The 21134-nt window shown below is 45.9% G+C and overlaps 1 long non-coding RNA gene across 1 annotated transcript; it reads left to right on the top strand.

Annotated features, from left to right (window-relative positions):
• Positions 1-7950: 7950 nt before the first annotated feature.
• LOC137571159 (uncharacterized) lies at positions 7951-19720 on the top strand. The gene is made up of 2 exons (XR_011031299.1): positions 7951-8029; positions 19460-19720. It is a non-coding gene; the product is annotated as an uncharacterized lncRNA (long non-coding RNA).
• Positions 19721-21134: the final 1414 nt, after the last annotated feature.

Below are 21134 nucleotides of genomic sequence, written 5' to 3' on the forward strand. Positions count from 1 at the left end.
TAAATAAATAACAATATACATATGAAATTGCATACAACCAATGAACGTGATAACTGTATCTCAAAAATTGATAACAGTAAAAAATCAACAACAATAAATCAGTGTCATGAAGGTGTTGCAGTAAGTTTGGTAGAGAAAACCCCTAAGAATGAAGAGCAAGTGAAGACATGGTAGTGATGACAGGAGGTAATGAATGAAAACATACACCAATGTAGTGAGGAGTCCTACCGGTAATGAAGTAACTCCACGGGTCCCCCACCGCTGCTATCGCGATTCGCCACCGTCATGTGGCTTTCTCAAAGCTACTGAGCTACCCTCTTGCAGCTGTTATATCCTATTCCGGAGGGGAGGAGGAAATGGACGCCTGAACGTAGCGTGGCTACGCTACTGCCTCCATCGCCCCACGCTGCTGAGCAGCGTGAGAGCTCTGTCGGCTTCCGTATCTACAGTGGCCACATGCAGCCAAAAATGTTGTAACACGTACGTACGTAACTCTAAGGGGAATATACATATGGGCGCCATCTAGTGTGTTAAATGTATACTGCAGGCATAGGACATGAAGTAATACAAGCCTGCAAAACTAAAACAAAAATGTGACCACCCACCCCACCTACTGGCTGCAAAGAAGAGCTACATATAAACTCTGTAATTGAAGATAAAAAACAAAGGAAAGGAATAATAATAAAAATAGTATAAAGGGAAAAATTACACGAAAAGAGATAATGCAATACTAGGTAAGAGAGCAACTTGTTTGAGCTTATTAATACATGGGTACATAACAATTAACATCACACCTGGTCAGATACATCAGAGCTATTCCCAAGGTACAATAAAGGCCATTAGAACCACATTATTAAATTTAACCAATTATGTCCTGTGTGGGTAATATACAAATGCAATATACATATATATATAATCCTGGATTAAAGGACATCCAAATGGACAAAAAGTTTGAACATTGCATAAGTAATCCAGAGTCTTCTTAGAGGGTCCAGAATCCCGAGAAAAGTCCTGTCAGGAATCCTCCTGCTTCAGACAAAGATGAGGAATACATGCTGTCCTAAATTATTGTGCGTATGATCTGCAACTAGAAATAACACATTAAATATAATGCAATATATAAAAAACTCGTCCACAAGCACCTGTCGACGGAATGTAAAGGAAGGATGACATGAATCCATAAACCAACAACCAAAAGATAAACATGACCACGAGTCCCCAAAAAAGGTGGAGATTGTCCCGTGTGCAGACCAATTACCTATAACTAATGGTTCACTACTCACCAAAGCAAACCACAACCGTATAAACTCACATGGTGGTGGGAAAAGATTGAGTGAATCCAGACCCCAAAAGATATAACCCCAAAAGGTGTGACCAACACAACATGCTGTGCAAGGTTGTAGTTGAAATCTTAATTGATACAATGAGCACCAAAGGATGAACTACGCCAGGAGGTCAGAGCAGGATAATAAGATTATTTCAGATACCCCACAAAAGTAAATTCTTCATTCATACCTGCTGGTTGCAAGGATCCCATCTCATAGATCCATCTTGTCTCATTCTTCAACAAGGTTTGGATCATGTCACCACCCCTAGGAGATAAACAGATTTTTTGTAAACCTACCACAGTCCAGCCTTTAGTACTCCCTCCATGTGTTTTCAGAGCATGCTCGGCCACAGGGGTAAGATTCTTCCCCTCAATCCAATCTTTCTCAGCCAGCCGGATTGTTGACCAGTGCTTTTGAATCCGCACTTTTAACATATTCTTTGTTTGCCCAATATACACTTTGTCACATGGACACTGTAGCATATATACAACTCCACCGGAGAGACAATTGACATGCTGTCTCAGGTGTAATTCCCTTCCTGTCTTTGGACTCTGAACTGTTTTAGTAACCTTCATAAACGGGCAGATGTTACATCTGCCACAAGGATAACTGCCCCCTCGTTGTCCTCCAATAGTAGTTCTCCTCTGGAAATGACTCCTTGTGAGCAAATCCTTCAGGTTGGGAGCTCTCTTGGCCGTGATGGAAGGTCTATCAGGTAAATATTTAGTGATCACTGTGTCAGTAGTCAATACTGACCAATGTTTTCGAATGATCCCCTGCAACTGATTCCAGCTACTGTTAAATGGTGTGCAAAGTCGCACACACTGGTCTTTGTTTTTCCTTTTAGGATATAATAGTGTCTCCCTTTCAGACCTCTTGGCTCTCCTGTGTGCCAAGTCTACCACCTTTTGTGGGTATCCCCTATCCAAAAATCTTTCTCTTAGGTCAGAGACCTCCCTCTGAAAATCTCCTTCATCGGAACAATTCCTACTAACACGTAAGAACTGACCTGTGGGTATGTTGTTCCATAGTTGTTGAGTATGGAAAGACGAATAAGGGAGTAGGCTGTTCACAGCAGTCTCTTTTCTGTATAAAGTACTCCCAATGTGGCCATCATCTGTGAAGAACAAATGTAAATCCAGAAAGTTGGTTGTGGAATTAGACATTGATGAGGTAAGTACTATGTTGAGGGTGTTCCTCCCAAGATCATGTAAGAAATCCCGCCCCAAGTCCTCAGGGCCATCCCATCGGATCAAGATATCGTCTATGAAATGGTACCACCCCAAAATATGGGGGTGGTACCGTTCCATCGTCTCACCCCACACCACACACCTCTCCCACCAACCTAGAAATAGATTGGCGATAGAAGGAGCGCATTTCGCGCCCATTGATACACCGTGTGTCTGTAAGTAGTAATCACCATTAAAGGTAAAATAATTCCGTGAGAGAATAAATCCCATGAGATCAATCAAAAATTCATTAAAGTCTTGTCTAGAGACTGGTGTGGTGGAAAGAAAGAATTTCACGGCCTCCTTAGCACATTCATGATCGATGTTAGTGTATAATGCTTCCACATCACATGTAATAAAGAACACACCTGGAGGTACAGATATTCCGTTGAGTTTGGTAATGAGATCTAAGGAATCTCAGACATAGGAGTCCAATGTAATGACATGTGGTTGCAGAAAAAAATCCAAAAAAGCACAACTCTTTTCTATCAGGCTGCCTATACCTGACACAATAGGTCTACCAGGAGGTTTAGTCTTATCCTTATGAACCTTAGGTAATAAGTAAAATGTTGGAATTATCGGTTTACTCACCATAAGGTATTGCCTTTCTTTTTTTTAAATTAGACCATCTTCTTTTGCCCCATCCAGGATGTGTTCCAATTGTCCTTTAAAGATGTCAGTCAGATTCGTCCTAAGTTTCCTGTAATATTTGTTGTTGTTTAGTTGTCTGTTAGCCTCAGCCACATAGTCATTAACATCCCAGATAACCACATTACCCCCCTTGTCCTCTTCACGGATTATTATGTCATCTCTTTTCATCAAATCCTGAATGGCCCGCCTTTCCAACTGAGTTAGATTGGATCCTATGCCTTTGTTGGTCCTGATTTTTTCAATATCCCTGACCACCAGATCAAAGAAAACCCTGACAGGTGGGCAGGTCGACAAAGGGGGCAAAAAGGTGGACTGTGGTCTGAACTTGTTACTGCTGTCCCTCTCGTCATTATCTTGTTGTGGGCCCTCACTCTCACTTACCAGGTCCATAAGATCCTGGAAGACCTGTCGATCTATGTTGTCAGGGAGTTCTATGGCCAAACGAGTTTGTTCATCCATGACATCTGTTCTGTGGAACATCTTCTTTAAAATTAAACGCCTGCAAAACAGGTACACATCTTTAACAGTTTCGAAGATATCAATTGTTTTCATAGGTGCAAAAGATAGGCCTTTCTGTAATAGAGACATCTCGGTATCACTAAGTGTAATGGTCGTTAAATTGAGTACCTGTAATTTATTCACATCCGAGTCTCCTCTGGGCTTGTATATGTCCGTCTCCTTTTGTTCAAGTTGTTGTAAAGTTCTGCGGACGTGGGGTGCAGTCTTTCTTTTATAAGCGAGGCCACCCCTTCTACCTCGCTTTCTGACTCCTTTGTTTTTTATCTTCAATTACAGAGTTTATATGTAGCTCTTCTTTGCAGCCAGTAGGTGGGGTGGGTGGTTACATTTTTGTTTTAGTTTTGCAGGCTTGTATTACTTCATGTCCTATGCCTGCAGTATACATTTAAAACACTAGGTGGCGCCCATACGTATATTCCCCTTAGAGTTACGTACGTACGTGTTACAACATTTTTGGCTGCATGCGGCCACTGTAGATACGGAAGCCGACAGAGCTCTCACGCTGCTCAGCAGCGTGGGGCGATGGAGGCAGTAGCGTAGCCACGCTACGTTCAGGCGTCCATTTCCTCCTCCCCTCCGGAATAGGATATAACGGCTGCAAGAGGGTAGCTCAGTAGCTTTGAGAAAGCCACATGACGGTGGCGAATCGCGATAGCAGCGGTGGGGGACCCGTGGAGTTACTTCATTACCGGTAGGACTCCTCACTACATTGGTGTATGTTTTCATTCATTACCTCCTGTCATCACTACCATGTCTTCACTTGCTCTTCATTCTTAGGGGTTTTCTCTACCATACTTACTGCAACACCTTCATGACACTGATTTATTGTTGTTGATTTTTTACTGTTAACAATTTTTGAGATACAGTTATCACGTTCATTGGTTGTATGCAATTTCATATGTATATTGTTATTTATTTAATTATTTATTCATCCATGCACTTTGCACTTTTGCTCCTTGGTCTCTCCCCCCCCTAGTGTACAATGTATTCCCATTGTTCACGATTTATTGTTTGTATTACTAACGATGGTTCACACCCTTAGTGGTGTGTCATACACACGATCAGCACTTTATTCTCCTGCCGGTTCTCCGACAATTTGGGTTGACATGCCATTCCCCACCTGTTTTTAATTATGTTTTTAATTGTTTGTGGATATATTATTAAAGGATATACTTTTTCAACATTATTGATGGTCTGATGTGGTGCGGTTCTTTGAGGCCATAGCTGGTGTCTTTATGTTTAGCATTGTATCTTATTGGCCATTCTGCACATATCAGGGTTTCCTACCTATTACAGATAGGACTGTATTAGTGTTAGTGGATGGTGCTCCACATTTTGTGTATTGCTAAAATTCGGTGGCGAAACAACATGCCAGTGAGGCGCTTGATTTCCGACAGCCAAATCTGCCCCAATTCCACGCTCATCATGATATTTGAACAAGAATGTAACCAAGGAAATACCATTTTGTATAATAAATGTATGTATTTTTTTGTTTAAAGTGTGGGAAATTAAAAACAAAAAAACAAAAACTGATGTGAGGGCTTCACTTCCGAGGCTCTTTAAAGAGGAGCTGTCAGACATACTATCTCAGAACCCCCCCCCCAACACATATCTAAGTAGATAAATACTTCCTCTGCTTGCATAACCTATGTATTGTACCGTCAACATTTTGATTTGAGTGATTTTTCTATAGTAAAAAAGAAAACAAATCTCCATTTTAACTGTGTCTGTTTTGAAGCCAACCCTGATGTCATTTCCTCCTTTACTCTCCTCTGCCTGATTGTGTATGCATTGCCTGCCCTTCTCCCAGTCTTCAGACACTCCCATCCAGCTCTGAGTGATTTTCTTAGCTTCTCAGCATGAGAAATATTGGCCAAACAGAGAGGAACAGAGGTGTGGGTGTGGGAGGGGAAAACAGGAGGGAAAGAGACCTCAGCCAATAAGGCTGCATTAGTTATGTCTGAGGGGAAAAGGGGAGGAAAGTAATGAAGAGAAAAAAACCCAGCATGCCCTGCAACTTCCTTTGTGCAGCAGATGTACCAAATAAGAGCCAGGGAAACTAGGAAATTATGTTTTATGGATAAGAAAAGTAATAGTGATTTTAACTTTTGGATTGCCTATTTAGCATCCTTATTACTTGTTTAACTGATAAAAATAAAAAAAAATATTTTTTATTTTATACCCGACAGTTACACTTTAACCCCTTGTCCCCCATGCAGACTGGGATAGCCAGAATGCAGAGCAACATGGGGCTTTGTACCCTGAGCTATACCAGCCTGCATAGTCTATGGTATGGGGGGGGGGGGGGCTCTGGAGGAGATGGGTGGCCAAGCCTCCCCCTCTCCCCGAGAGTTCTTGTCCAGTCCATGGAGAATAGGTTCTTCCCCACCTCCTGCGCTCCAGAGAGAGGTTGAGTGACAACACCCTGGGGGGCTCAAGGTGACATCTGGGACTCCCCTTTAAGAAGGGAACCCCCAGATGCCAGCCCCATCCCAAGGAGAAATGAGTATAGGGTTACATAACACACCTTACCCATTTCCACAAAGAGTTAAATAAATAATAATGCAACCACAAGAAAAATTATTGAATATTCTTAATTAACCATGAATACTTACCTTTCAGGGAGGGTGGTTAAAAAATAAAAAACAATTTCCACTTACCTGGGGCTTCCTCCAGCCCGTGGCAGGCAGGAGGTGCCCTCGCCGCCGCTCCGCAGGCTCCCGGTGGTCTCCGGTGGCCGACCCGACCTGGCCAGGCCGGCTGCCAGGTCGGGCTCTCCTGCGCTCCAAGGCCTGGCACTTCTGCGTCCCACGCCGGCGCGCTGACGTCATCGGACGTCCTCCGGGCTGTACTGCGCAGGCGCAGAACTACTGCGCCTGCGCAGTACAGCCCGGAGGACGTCCGATGACGTCAGCGCGCCGGCGTGGGATGCAGAAGTGCCGGGCCTTGGAGCGCAGGAGAGCCTGACCTGGCAGCCGGCCTGGCCAGGTCGGGTCGGCCACCGGAGACCACCGGGAGCCTGCGGAGCGGCGGCGAGGGCACCTCCTGCCTGCCACGGGCTGGAGGAAGCCCCAGGTAAGTGGAAATAGTTTTTTATTTTTTAACCACCCTCCCTGAACCTTCCCTTTAAACAATGTTCCCATGCCAATATCCTTGAAAATGTCCCACTAATATCCTCTAATGTTGCGAGCTTGATTGAAGATCTCCACACACCCTCCGCCACACGCCGCTACTCCTCCACGCAGCTCTAGCTATACTAAGTATAACTAGAGCCAAAGCATCTTTAAATTTGACTCCAAGGCTCCCCATTTGTCTGTTAACAGACCAATGGGAATCCTCCAGCCAGAATGCGGACTCCCAGATGCCACCATGAGCCCACCCAGGGTGTCATTACCCCCAACTCCTCCTGGGGCACCAGTGGTGGGAAACAGCACCTTGTCCATGGATTGGATGAGTGCTCTGGGGGAGAGGAGGAGGCTTGGCCACCCCTTTCCTCCAGAGCTTCCCCCCATACCATGGGCCCTTATGGGCTGGTATAGCTGAGGGTGTGAAGCCCCACATGGATGGGACTCCATACTCTGACTATCTCAGCCTGCATGGGGGACAAGTGGTCCAAAAAAATTGACAAAGTTGTCAGGGGTCCTTACAGTATACAACCATATTGCAGCTGTATAGCAATCCCTGGCGAAAGCATTGCCATTTCCACATGGTTTCCAGGTGGGCATTATGGACTGTGTACTCTGACCCCCTGGAAACTCCATTGATAAGTTCACTGCTTTTTCTTTTGATATATGTAAATTTACATTACCGTTAGGTTGATACATTATCTATACATTATCTATCATTTACTGCATTTAAATATAGACTTTTTTCATATTGTAACTTAACCTTAAAATCGAAGGTCTATTGTTATTTGTTATTTGTTTTTTTTGTTTTTTTTTTTTACTTAAGTTCTTCTTTAATGGTGTTCGCTAAACAATCTTTGTTGTTATGTCTTCGGATAGAAGTTAGTGATACTCCAAATGTATGATACATATTTTATTGGCTTGCTTAGGACACATAAAAGTGTTTTTCTTATAACATTTTAAAACTCTTGAGATTCCCATAAAGTCGGCAGGTGTGATGACTGTAATTGTATTTAGCACAAACCACTTGTGGGGAAATCACAATGATAGACACTTTGATTTTCTAGGTTGATTGCTAAGAGAGCTGAGGAGACCATGGTCTACATGAAGAAAATAACCATGTCCGCTATTGTCATTTTCACCCTCTTATTGATGTTGGTGGATGCAAAACTTAAAGGTGAGATCCATACAATTTTTGTAACAATTTTTATTGTGTGAAGAAGTATAACTTTAAAGTTTACAGTACTTACAAAATAAGGACATTTACCCTGTAATCCCCTGGAGTTCCCTGCGTTGACAAAGCCCACTACTCATCCTGTTACATCTAAAATAGAGTGATGGGGCCAAGCATGATGGGGCAGTTGGTGAGATTTCATCACAACCAAAAACATCATACGACTTTTATAGAAAAAAGGATTGAAGACAGTGATGTAACTATCGTGCCTGCAAGGGATGCAGGCACATGGGGGCCCAGATCGAGAGAAGCCTGAGAGGGGCCCACCGCCTGCCCATATGCCTTAACTCCCTGCCAACTGCATCACGCTGATGGCCGTGGCCGCTGCGGCAGCCCCAGGACCGCCTAATGCAGATCAGCGTAAAGTCCTGGGGCTTCGTTTTGCAGGAGATTGCATGCACGCTGCACGTGCATCTCCTGCTTGGTAGGCGGAGCAGTCTCCCAGCGGCGATTGATGCTCGGAGACTGTTAGATGACAAAACCGCCGTCTAATTAGCATGTACAGTGCTGCGATGTAAGGCAGCGCTGTACTGGGGACAGCCGTGTGACACCGCTGTCCCCCTGGGGGACACAGAAGCAATCAGCAGTGATAGGCTGAAGCCTATCACAGCCGATCGCAGTGATAGGCTGGCCGAGGTAGGGAGGGCAGGACTGGGAGAAAGATTTAAAAACAAAAGGCAAACTTATTAGAAAAATAAAAATATATGTAACAAAAAAAATAAACACTGGGGGAGGGATCAGATCCCACCAACACAGAGCTCTGTTGGTGGGGAGAAAAGGGGAGAGGATCACTTGTGTGCTGTGTTGTGCGGCCCTGCAGCTCGGCCTTAAAGCTGCAGTGGCCTATTTCACAAAAAATGGTCTGGTCTTGGGGGGGGGGGGGGGGGGAAGCCTGTGGTCCTGAAGTGGTTAACAAGTGAGCAGACGCGTAAGACAAAAAATATATTTATTTGTGAGCAGGCTGTGTGCTGTAGTATGTGGAGCCAGGCACTAGTACCTGGGAGGCATACTTCTTCTCTACCTCCTGAATCTCCTGTTTGGATACTTCCTCACTGGGCCCCGTTCCCTCCCTCTCAAGCGCACATGATCAATGATATGCAAATGGTTAATGAAGAAAAAGCACATGTCCTTGTCCAATGTGGTTTATTGCAATAGCTGAGGCATCTTCTTCAAACCATACATGGAAATCACTTCTAGCCGCAATAGGGCTGTCGCCAGCCTCACCTCGGTGCCCGCCACCCCACCTCCACTCTCACGACTAGCCTAGTCGATGGTATGACAGACTGTGACTAGGAGTGATTTCCATGTGTGGTTTGAAGAATATGCCTCATCTATTGCAATAAACCACGTTGGACAAGGACAGTATGATGCACATGCTTTTTCTTCATTATTCATACGCTATTCCCTTTCTTCCATTTTGATGAACAGAGCAAACGTCCAGCATCTTCACCTTGGATCTCTCTGAGAGGTGAGATTCATCAGTTTAGCCCTGATTTTTCCTTTTCAGCTGATGCAATCTTGATTCTAAGGGGAGTGCCACACTTTCTCTTTGCTCTTTTATTGCAATGATATGCAAATACTTTGGGCAGGCAGGCACCATACCCAGGCCCCCAACAAAACAGAAATCAGGTACACAGGCACCAACCACTCTCTCCATAAAAAAATAAATTAGGCACTGTATATAAAAAAATCTAGGGATGATCAATGATATGCAAATACTTCTTGATTAGTCAAATGTATGCACATTTTATGCAAATATATGCAGCTTGAAATTAGACCAATCAATATAAACCTGGGTGGGACTTTATTGGTCTATTTTCAAGTGTCCAACATTTGCATAAAAATGTACATAAATTTGCATAAACTCAGAGGGAGGGGGCGGTTGGTGCCTGTGTACCTGATTTCTGTTTTGTGGGGGCCTAGGTGTGGTGCCTGCCTGATTTCTTTTTTCTCGTCGGGAGGTGGGGGGCTGCATCTGGGTGCCTGCCTTATTTCTGTTTTGTGAGTGGGGGTTGAGGGTTTTATTTGAGGCAGAGTTTGGCAATTACGGGGGGCCCAGAAGCAGGTGATTAGGGCGCTCACTTGAGCCAGAAGTTTTGTTGCCACCATAAGGGCCTGTTTAATATCAATTTTGAGGGGTAATGTGAGTGCCTGCGGATGGTGCCCGCTATTTATGGGGTGCCCATATTACTCCTCAGTGCCGATATTTCAACAGGTGCCTATGGTGATGCAGGGGGGCCCGGTGGTTTCTAGTTATGCCCTTGGTTTAAGGCCTTTATGGAAGGGGGTGGGACATACACTGACATGCCAAAATATGATGCCATAAATATAGAACTTCTGCCCCTTGCATCAGTCACCCACTACTTCTATAGATAGTGTGGGAGTTAAAGTGTTAATTTTAGATGAATTTGTCGGGCTTTTAAAAGAAAATGTGTGCAGGTGTAATTTTACTATTTGGCCACAAGATATCCTTGTGCATTACTTGGTATTGTGTACATATATACGCTAAATAGAAAGTAATGCATCAATGTGTTACATCGGAAGTACACAAATGAACGCGACATCTCATTGATGCCGGCATTCATTCATACGGGGACAGAGATTAATGAATGAGAACTGTGTTCCCATTCATTCATCTCCCCTCTAATGATTGGCACCGATAACAAGAGCGGGAGCACACGGCAGCAAGGGATGTAGTACCTACGTCCCTGCGAGGCAAAGCACAGAACTAAAAGAGTCGTGTTCAGTAGGGATGGTCGGAAATGCCCATTTCTGATTTCGTGGAAACTACAATTTATGCCAATGACATTTTCCGATTTCCCTTTTTCCTGATTTTTCCATTTTTCCAATTTTCAGATCTTCTGTTTTATTTCCGTTCTTCCGATTTCCAGTTTTTTTATTTTTTTGTTTTTCCGCTTTTCCAATTTCCGAGGAGTACTTTGTCATTTATTTTGCATCAGAGAATGCAAAGAATGACAAAAAAAAGTGGAAAATGGAAAAAAGCCTGAATCTTGTGATTGGTCTAAAATTACTGCAGTAATCCGATTTTTGCAGAAAAATTCTTCTTTCTCTGATTGGTCCAATGCTTCTGAGTTCTGTGATTGGACTAAAATTACTGAGTTGCGGTAAATTGTATTTCTGCGGAATTCTGATTTCCCAGCTACTTATACTGGGGCAACTATACTGGCTACCCATGCTGGGGGCAACTATATTAGCTACTTATACTGGGGAAACTATACTGACTACCTATACTGGGTAACTATACCTGGCTGAAAATTTGTACTGTGCGAATATTCCAAATCGGGTGGGTGTGCGCATCCTCACTAGTTTGCCTCAGGTAGAACTGGCCCTGCTGAAGACCTTCACTTTAAATAGAACAGGAATACATAATTAATTCACTTGACCAGTGGCGGACATATGGCTGTGCAGGCCGTGCCGCCGCACGAGGGCCCCTGAAGTTCCGTTTTCTTCAGGGGCCCATTAAGTATTTTTTTTTTTTTATATATATATATTTTTTTTTTATAATTTTCTCCCCCCGGGGGGCCCCGACTCCTATCCTCCCTCCCTCCCTCACCTCGGGGGGCCCCCCTCCCGATATGCGCGGCGGGCGAGCGAGCGAGCGAGCAGCAAATGCAGGAAGTCTTCAGGGCTCTCCAGGCATCCGCTAGAGGCCCAGCCGCTTGGTCTCCGATATGTCTCCAGTTGGAGACATATTGGAGACTAAGCGGCTGGGCCTCTAGCGGATGCCTGGAGAGCCCTGAAGACTTCCTGCATTTGCCGCTCGCTCTCCCGCCGCGCATATCGGGAGGGGGGCCCCCGAGGTGAGGAAGGGAGGGAGGGAGGATAGGAGTCGGGCCCCCCACCCGGATAGCTACCCACCCGGCTACCTAACCACCTACCCACCCGGCTACCTACCTACCCACCCACCAGGCTTCCTACATAGCCCACCCGACTACCTAACCACCCACCAGGCTTCATACCTACCTACCCACCCGGCTACCTACCCACCCACCAGGCTTCCTACCTAACCACCCACCCGACTACCTAACCACCCACCCGGCTACCTACCCACCTACCCACCCGGGTACCTACCTACCTACCTACCCACCCGGCTACCTATCCACCCACCCACCAGGCTTCCTACCTACCCACCCGGCTACCTACCCACCCACCAGGCTTCCTACCTACCTACCCACCCGGCTACCTACCCACCCGGCTACCTACCTACCTACCCGGCTACCTACCTAACCACCCACCTGGCTACCTACCGGGCTAGTTACCAACCCACCCACCAGGCTACCTACCCACCCACCCGGCTACCTACCTACCTACCTACCCACCCACCAGGCTACCCACCCACCAGGCTTCCTACCTACCTACCCACCCGGCTACCTACCTAACCACCCACCCGGCTACCTACCTAACCACCCACCCGGCTACCTACCGGGCTAGTTACCAACCCACCCACCAGGCTACCTACCCACCCACCCGGCTACCCACCCACCAGGCTACCTACCTACCTACCCACCCGGCTACCTACCTAACCACCCACCCGGCTACCTACCTACCCACCCGGCTACCTACCTAACCACCCACCCGGCTACCTACCGGGATAGTTACCAACCCACCCACCAGGCTACCTACCTAACCACCCACCCGGCTACCTACCGGGCTAGTTACCAACCCACCCACCAGGCTACCTACCTACCCACCCACCCACCAGGCTACCTACCTACCGGGCTAGTTACCCACCCACCCACCAGGCTACCTACCCACCAGGCTACCAACCCACCCACCAGGCTACCAACCAACCAACCAACCCACCCACCCACTCACCCACCCACCAGGCTACCTATCCACCCAACCACCCATGGGAGCTGCGCGCCGGATGGAGGCTGGGACAGGAGGTCTGCTGCTGCAGGTGAGTAAATGTTTTTGTTTTTTTATTTATATTAGCAGGTGTATGTTCTGGGCAGGTCTGCCACATGATTGCATGTATTTTCTGCGCAAATCTGCCGACATGATTGCATGTATTTTCTGGGCATATCTGCCGACATGGTTGCACGTATTTTCTGGGCATATCTGCCGACTTGTTTGCATGTATTTTCTGGGCATATCTGCCGACTTGTTTGCACGTATTTTCTGGGCATATCTGCCGACTTGATTGCACGTATTTTCTGGGCATATCTGCCGACTTGTTTGCACATATTTTCTGGGCATATCTGCCGACTTGATTACACGTATTTTCTGGGCATATCTGCCGACTTGATTGCACGTATTTTCTGGGCATATCTGCCGACATGATTGCACGTATTTTCTGGGCATATCTGCCGACATGATTGCACGTATTTTCTGGGCATATCTGCCTACATGATTGCACATATTTTCTGGGCATATCTGCCTACATGATTGCACGTATTTTCTGGGCATATCTGCCGACTTGATTGCACGTATTTTCTGGGCATATCTGCCGACATGATTGCACGTATTTTCTGGGCATATCTGCCGACATGATGTGTATTTTCTTGAGAAAACCTGCACAATTATGTGAATTTACTGGGGAAAGGGTCACCAAAACTTGGGCCCACTGTCTTTGCGTTGCACTTTTCAAGGGAACCTGAGGTGAGAATAATATTGAGGCTGCCATATTTCTCTCCTTTTAAGCAATACCAGTTGCCTGGCTGCCGTGCTGGTCCTCTGCCTCTTATTCTTTCAACCATAGACCCTGAACAAGCATGCAGCAGGTCAGAGGTTTCTGACAATATTGTCAGAACTGAGAAGATTAGCTGCATGCTTGTTGCTGGTGTAATTCAGTTTATTACTGCAGCCAAATAGATCAGCAGGGCCGCCAGGCAACTAGTATTGTTTAAAAGGAAATAAACCCTCAGCCCGGGTTCGCTTTAAGTTACAGTTAGCTCCGCCCTCATCCGGTCATTGCCACGCCCATTTTTTTTGCCGCGGCGCTTCTGTCCGCAATTTTTTGACGCGGCGCGCGCCACGCCCATATGTTGACGCGGCGCGCTACGCGCGCCGCAGGTCGTAGGTGGGCCCACAATTACAATTTTGCACAGGGGCCCACTGCTGGCTGTGTTTACTTACAGAGGAGAATGTTGCCCTTAGAGGTCGTGCAACCATGTCATCTAAGTACTATGGGGCTGACTCATCTTTAAATGATGCCATGAATGCAATAGATGGGAATACGGACACCAACTACTATCATGGCTCATGTGTCGTCACAAATGATGAACTTTCTCCTTGGTGTAGAGTAGATTTACTGGAGAGTTACAAAATATCCAGCATAGTCTTTACTGCCAGAAGGGACTGTTGTCCTAACCACATCAACGGAGCTGAGATTCTTATTGGTGACTCCCTGGCTAACAACGGGAATGATAATGCAAGGTGGGTTTGGGTATATTTTGTTGGAATAGCCAGAGACCGCAATAAAAGGTAGAACTTTACAGTAACAGTTTTGAGGAATGGTTGCACATCCAGGGCCGGATAACTGCCCTAGGTCCACTATCACCAGTCGCCCCCTGACCAACAGCATCCTAAACATTTTTTTTTTGAAACAAGCGATTAATCAGCGGGAGGGGGAGGATTCAGAGTGAGGTAGCCATGGCTAAAAATTGGCGTGACCATGATGCAGGCAGTGCTAACTGCAATGTAACCCAAAACACAGACAACGTTACTCAAACGTTTCCCCCATGATGTTGTGGAGTGGGAGATTTGCATCATGGATGAGCAGGTCATAACTTTTCAGAAACTGCATGACGCTATCATGTCAATGTGGATCAAAATTTCAGAGAAATGCCATATAGAAGAAGGCAGTTCTGAAGGCAAAAAAGTGTCAAACTTTGTACTAGCAGTAGCAAGACATACAGAATAAATTAGGCAGAGAAATATATCCATGACATGTTGCCTGGGACAAATTTTAGCCTGAAATGGGGACCCTAAAGCTGGGTTGTGTCCAGGTTAATGCGAGATGTTGGGTCAACATACTTTATCAACTATACAATTATCTGTTTATTGTTTTAAATTAATAGCATATTTAGAAATCTCAGAACGAGGGCCGAGCTGTGACTGCGTGCATGAAACGAACAGCTGGTAGGTAAGACAGACTCATGTTTCAAGTGCTGTCGCACAATGCATCTGTCATAAAAAATCACCAAACACATGCAAAGTCTCTGGTTCTGTGCTTGTTGTGTACACCTTTCCTGTGTGCCCTCAGCTCCCCATTACTGCTGATCCTCCGGAGCCTGCTGTGATTTGGAGTCAAATTTGCCACCATCGCATCTGTCTAGGAGTGGATGGCTAATCCTATTTGTGATGTCTCCCAGCCATGTGAACACCCACAGTAGGAAGTTCTGGTGCCAAAGAACTGTAGGCCAGAGTGCAGGTGTGCACGTCATCATCATGGGACTTGGTCGCTACTTCCTCCCTGACACTACCAAGAGGGAGGAAGTGGTTTGCCCTGACAGGTGGCGCGCAGTCCTGTATTTGATAGTTGTGACACCCTGTTACCTGCCTACACACCTCGGGGGACAGTAGGAGCTGCCATACATCTTCTGGATTTGGGCGGTGTGTAACCACCCAGAGTTCCACAGCCAGGATGGGCGGCGGCCAACTCAGGACATTGCCTGGGACAAATTTCAGCCTGGGACAGGGGATCCTAAATCCAGGACATGTCTCGGGCAAAGTGGGAAGTCTGCTCACCACGCCTAAAGTAGACCTGTGCCAGTGATTATTCATCACAGGTTCAGGCTTAGCTGGCACTTGTAGTACCTCACACACAGGCTATGCTGGCACTTGTAGTGGATCACAAGCAGGTTATGCTGGTACTTGTAGTGCCTCACACACAGTCTGTGCTGACTCATAGTGCATCACATACAAGCTTTGCTGGCACTTGTAGTGCATCACACACAGGTTATACTGGCACTTGTAGTGCATCACATAGAGACTATACTTGCACTTGAAATGCAAGTTGCACTACAAGTGCAAGACTATAGCCTGTATGTGAATCACTACAAGTGCCAGTATAGCCTGTATGTGCTCGTGTGTGAGGAACTAGAAGTGCCAGCATAGCCTATGTGTAATGCACTACAAGTGTATGTGCAACATGTTCAAGCTAGGTTGACACATACAGTGTTTTGGGTGAAGGCTATGCTGGCACTTTAAGCATGTTTATGTGTTCTCTTGATGCATGCTGAGCCTTGCAGTCCGCCCATTGTCCCCTTTCCCAGCTGTCGCTCATGCAGCCATTTTCTTCGCATGGAGCCCACACAGTCCCGGCGGTGGCTCTCCTGGTCTGATGAGCTCCTCCGCAGTGCAGTTGGATCCCGTCCACCCTCCCCCATTCATGTCCTCCTCCTTCCTGGAAGTCCTGGAGCCACTCTGTACCATGATCCGTCAGCAGCCGCGCATCTGCCGAGTCACCCAAGCAAATTGTGCCGCACACTGGCACCGATTTTACCAGAATTCCCACCATTCCACCGGCGGGCTGACAGGTAGGAACTAGGGTGGAGAGCCAGGGGATGGAAAAATGTCACTGAAGTCTACACAGGCCTTTGCAACAGGCGCATATGGGCGATTTGCAATTGGCGGCGTGCATGGATCAGAACGCAGACAGTTTGCAATGCACCCTTTCAACTCTGGTGCTCTAGGCACCGGCCTTAGTGGTCTTGCCACAAATCCGGCCCTGTGCACATCTAAACCAAGCTGTACCTGACTGACACTAGCTGCATAGAGATGCAAGGCCTCTTAAAGATGCAACTGCGCTTGTTACAGTTGAGACAGGTGCTATACACCTACACTAATGGAGGATGTTCACTTCCAAAAAAATTTGCATGCAAATATTTTTTTATTGACCCTTCCACTGCAATGAGGTCATCCTATCAGTGGGGACCCTAACCACTGTTTAAAATGACCCAAAACTGACACGCAAACAAAAGTTTTAACTTGGGAGGAGCTGGCCATTAAAATGGCAGGAAGGGGTGGAGCGTGGACCACGCACACCCTTCCAGGGTTTTTTACACAATAAAAGGCATGCATGGAAAAAGGGCACCATGAAAAAAGGGCCTGACTTATTAACGAATTTGGCGCCAGGTATTAACGAAATTTGAAAACAAGAACCAGTTATATCTCCTCCATTGTCAGTTCTGGAGTACTTTAATAAAGTACTTTAAAGAACAACTATTGATATACAAGTTGTTTTTTTTAAATACTCTGTATTAGGGTTCAAATTACCACTAGTGCCAGGGGCATGGTATTTATTGCCCCAGTTCTCTCTGTCTGCTTTAACCTCTTAAGTACCGCAGTGTTAACCCCCCCCCCCCCCCCCCTAGTGACCAGGACATTTTTTACTAAAATGGCCTTGCTGCAGGGCCACACTACTTAGTGATCCCCCCCCACTGTTTTCTTCCCACCAACAGAGCTCTCTGTTGGTGGGGTCTGATCGCTCCCCAGTTGTTTATTTTATTTTTTATAAATATCTATTTTTTTTTTAATAAATGTTCCTATTTTTTATTTCTTTTATATTGTCCCCTCCCTCCCTCCCCCCACCAGCCAATCAGTGTGATCGGCTGTCATAGGCTTCAGCCTATGACAGACAATCACTCCTCAGCCTATGGAGGGGACAGCCGTGTCACATGGCTGTCCCCAGTACAGCGCTGCCTATCTAGCAGCCCTGTATAGGGTAATTAGACAGCGGTTTTGCCATCTTACAGTCTCCGAGCGTGATAGCCAATGGGAGACTGAAGGCGGAGTGCATCAGCGTGGGCAATCTCCTGCTAGTCCCATAGAACGCCGTTCACGCCAATCGTCGTAGAGTGGTCCTGGGGCTGCCACCATGTTCACGCCAATCGGCGTGGAGCAGTCGGAAAGCAGTTAAAATCATCCTTCACTCACGCAGCTCACAAATACTTTACTGTGTTCTCCTTACAGTATATACAGAGGCTGAGGAGGAAAGCTGACCATGAGAGATAATGTGTTCACTAACATACAACATTTAAAAAAAAAAATGCTTTAATATATAGATGTCATCGATCGATAGATGTCCTTTAATGCTAGGTCAGCAAAAGCCACACCTTCCTGCAGACTGATAGCCTATCATGGCATCAGATGAGAAAGGGGAGGGGCTGGATTGAGTAGGTATATGGAAGTTGCTGAGGAGGAAATTAGAATGTATGAACTGATGCAGCAGGCATTGCTTTCTTTAGTTTTGCGAACAATGCTACTATTTATTTTAGAATTCTTTGTATCAGGGCCGCGCCGAGGCAGAGGCAAGAGAGTCTCCAGCCTCAGGGTGCAGCGTAGGAGGGGGCGCAGGGCGGGGCCGAGGCAGAGGCGAGAGAGGCTCCAGCCTCAGGGTGCAGCATCGGAGGCGGCGCAGGGCGGGGCCGAGGCAGAGGCAAGAGGCAGCCTCAGGGTGCAGCGTAGGAGGGGCGCGCAACTCACTCAGCTATCATTCTCCAGAGGGAAATAAGAAAAGAGGATACAAGGCACTGGGCCAGATTTATCTGAGACAAAATATTAGTAGGTGTTTAGAAATCCGTGCAGAACTGTCTCAGGCATCCTAAGAAATCACTAGATAGTGCAGATTCCTTCTTAAACTGTATGGAATAGAAGGAGCTAGGAAGATCTCTCAGGCAGTGCAGTGTGTCAGGGGAATTGCTGTTGCTGAGGTAACCAACACACCTGCTGTCAGCAAGCTCTGAGTGAGGGGGGAGGAGCCCTTCACACATCACATCTAGCCTGCACTATCTGGAGAACTGCTAATGAGCACTTCTTAATCTGCAGCAGTTAAGGAATGGATTTGCACTTTTCTTAACGTTAGTGTAGCTCTAGAAATCCACGCTAAACTGTCGCTATTACATAGGCTTTGGGAAGTTTCTTACTATTATGCAGAACTGTTCTTCTGCTGGTTAGAACAGTTTTAGAAGAAAAAACTGTCGGTAATGCTTTGATAAATCTGGCCCACTGACTGCAAGCCAGATAACTAGAGATTAAGGTGTTGGGGGTCTTGGGGTGTCTCTTTTAGTCTAATAGCAATCAGTGTGTGACGGCTGGGTGGGAGGGATGGAGGGGCGCACTTTGGTGTCTCAGCCTTGGGTGCTGGAGGACCTTGTCCTGGCTCTGCTTTGTATGCATATTTAACAGATCTATGTAACATGTCATAAGACTGTTTATTAAAATAAGGGGGGGGGGTGTGTTGTCTATGATCTCAAAGCTTGCCAAAAAGCTGCTCAGATTTCAGTGAACCCTATAGGATGTGAGCTGTGTCACCTCCTGTCCCCATGTTGGATACTGCTGTATACTGTGAATTATGTTCTATGCAATGCTTTCCCTCTTATTTTACATGTTCTTGCTTTTCTTTAGATGTGCCACAATTACATCCTCACCACAAGGGAGTACACAGACCTTCCACTGAAGGGGCGATACGTGAACATTATCATACGTAACAAACTTATTGCACTCCTTTTCTGTGAAATTCAGATCTTCGGAGTTCCTGTTAATGACAATGTTTGCTTTGACAGAAGCTATTGAAAGAGAAACATGATGTAATGTAACCTGGGCTAGAATATGCCCTGCAAATGTTATTAACTATCTTAAAATAAAGAAATAACCTCATGTCATGCAGCCATTGCCTCTCTCCTATTTGTTATAATGTAATAAAGAAATAAGTAGTTAACATGTATGGATAGTTTCCAAGGGTTATTGCACATACAGTGGCTTGCAAAAGTATTCGGCCCCTTAAAGTTTTCCACATTTTGTCACATTACTGCCACAAACATGAATCAATTTTTTGGGAATTCCATGTGAAAGACCAATACAAAGTGGTGTACACGTGATAAGTGGAATGAAAATCATACATGATTCCAAACATTTAAAAAAAAAAAAAAATAACTGCAAAGTGGGGTGTGTCAGGAACCGGCCCGCGGCACGCCTGCGTATACGCTTCCCCACTGCGGGTTTGGCCAGATCAAGCGGGGAGCAGCCTTATTCAAGCTAAAAACAAGGCTGGGACCCCTCAAACACTTCTCACTGCCACCACTAGCTGTTGCTAGACACGTCCACTCTATCGAGTGCTCAGCACGCAATCCGCGTTTTTGTACTCGGGTCAGCTTTGCGCTTTAGGCCGAATACGAGAACGCCACGCACACACACGCACAATTGCAATCTTACACTGTAGTGAAGCAAAACCACTAACAATCGTTCTGAATGATACTGTTAGCCACTCCGAGACTTCCCACTCTGCTGTCGAGCGCAGAAGTGCCCCATACACACAATGCAATTACAATCTTATACGGTAGTGTTGCTCAGTCATACAATCAGGCATGGACTTATACACAGTTACACTTCAGTCTCTTCTAGGCTATGGGTGTTAGTTTAGTACAGCAGAAGTTAAACTTATTAAAAACCGATTTAATATTCCAGGAAAAAAGTGGAACAATGCAGAAAATAATATATACAAAAGATTTACAAAAACAGTAAAAGTTACAAAATAAAAGTTTCAAGAATAGAAGTTACAAAGATACACACGAGGCTATTTGCTTACCAAAATAAACAGGGATCAAGATAGAAGAACCTTGGACTTGGTTTTTGTGGACGGTCACAGTTCTGGTTGGACCAGGAGCCAACTTAGCTTGGACCGGGAGTCCACCCAGCTTCAGCTACCATCAGGAGCGGACTGATTTTAGGTATCTGCCCCTGCTTTTTATGCTGGGAGATGTGGCTTGAGGTTGCAAGCCCGTTTGGAAGGGGGGAACTAGTTTTAATTAAATTTCCAGACATAATTTAATTCCCAGAGATCTAACTTCCACATGTAAAAGTGTATTATAGCACACACACAACAAAAGGCTTCCCTACTCCAGGTTACAGGTGACAACACATTGGTGATATTATTTCCTATCAGACCAAAGGTAAGGATCTGACTGGCTATTGACTAACTAGCCATCTCCTTGCCAGAGGCTAGCAAATCCATTTAGCATTCCCTGCTCTTAAGTGTTTCCTAATTAGAAGCAGACAATGATAGAGTTAATTTACATGTACA

Source organism: Hyperolius riggenbachi, chromosome 4 (assembly GCF_040937935.1).
Source record: "Hyperolius riggenbachi isolate aHypRig1 chromosome 4, aHypRig1.pri, whole genome shotgun sequence".
Classification (NCBI taxonomy): Eukaryota; Metazoa; Chordata; class Amphibia; order Anura; family Hyperoliidae; genus Hyperolius; species Hyperolius riggenbachi.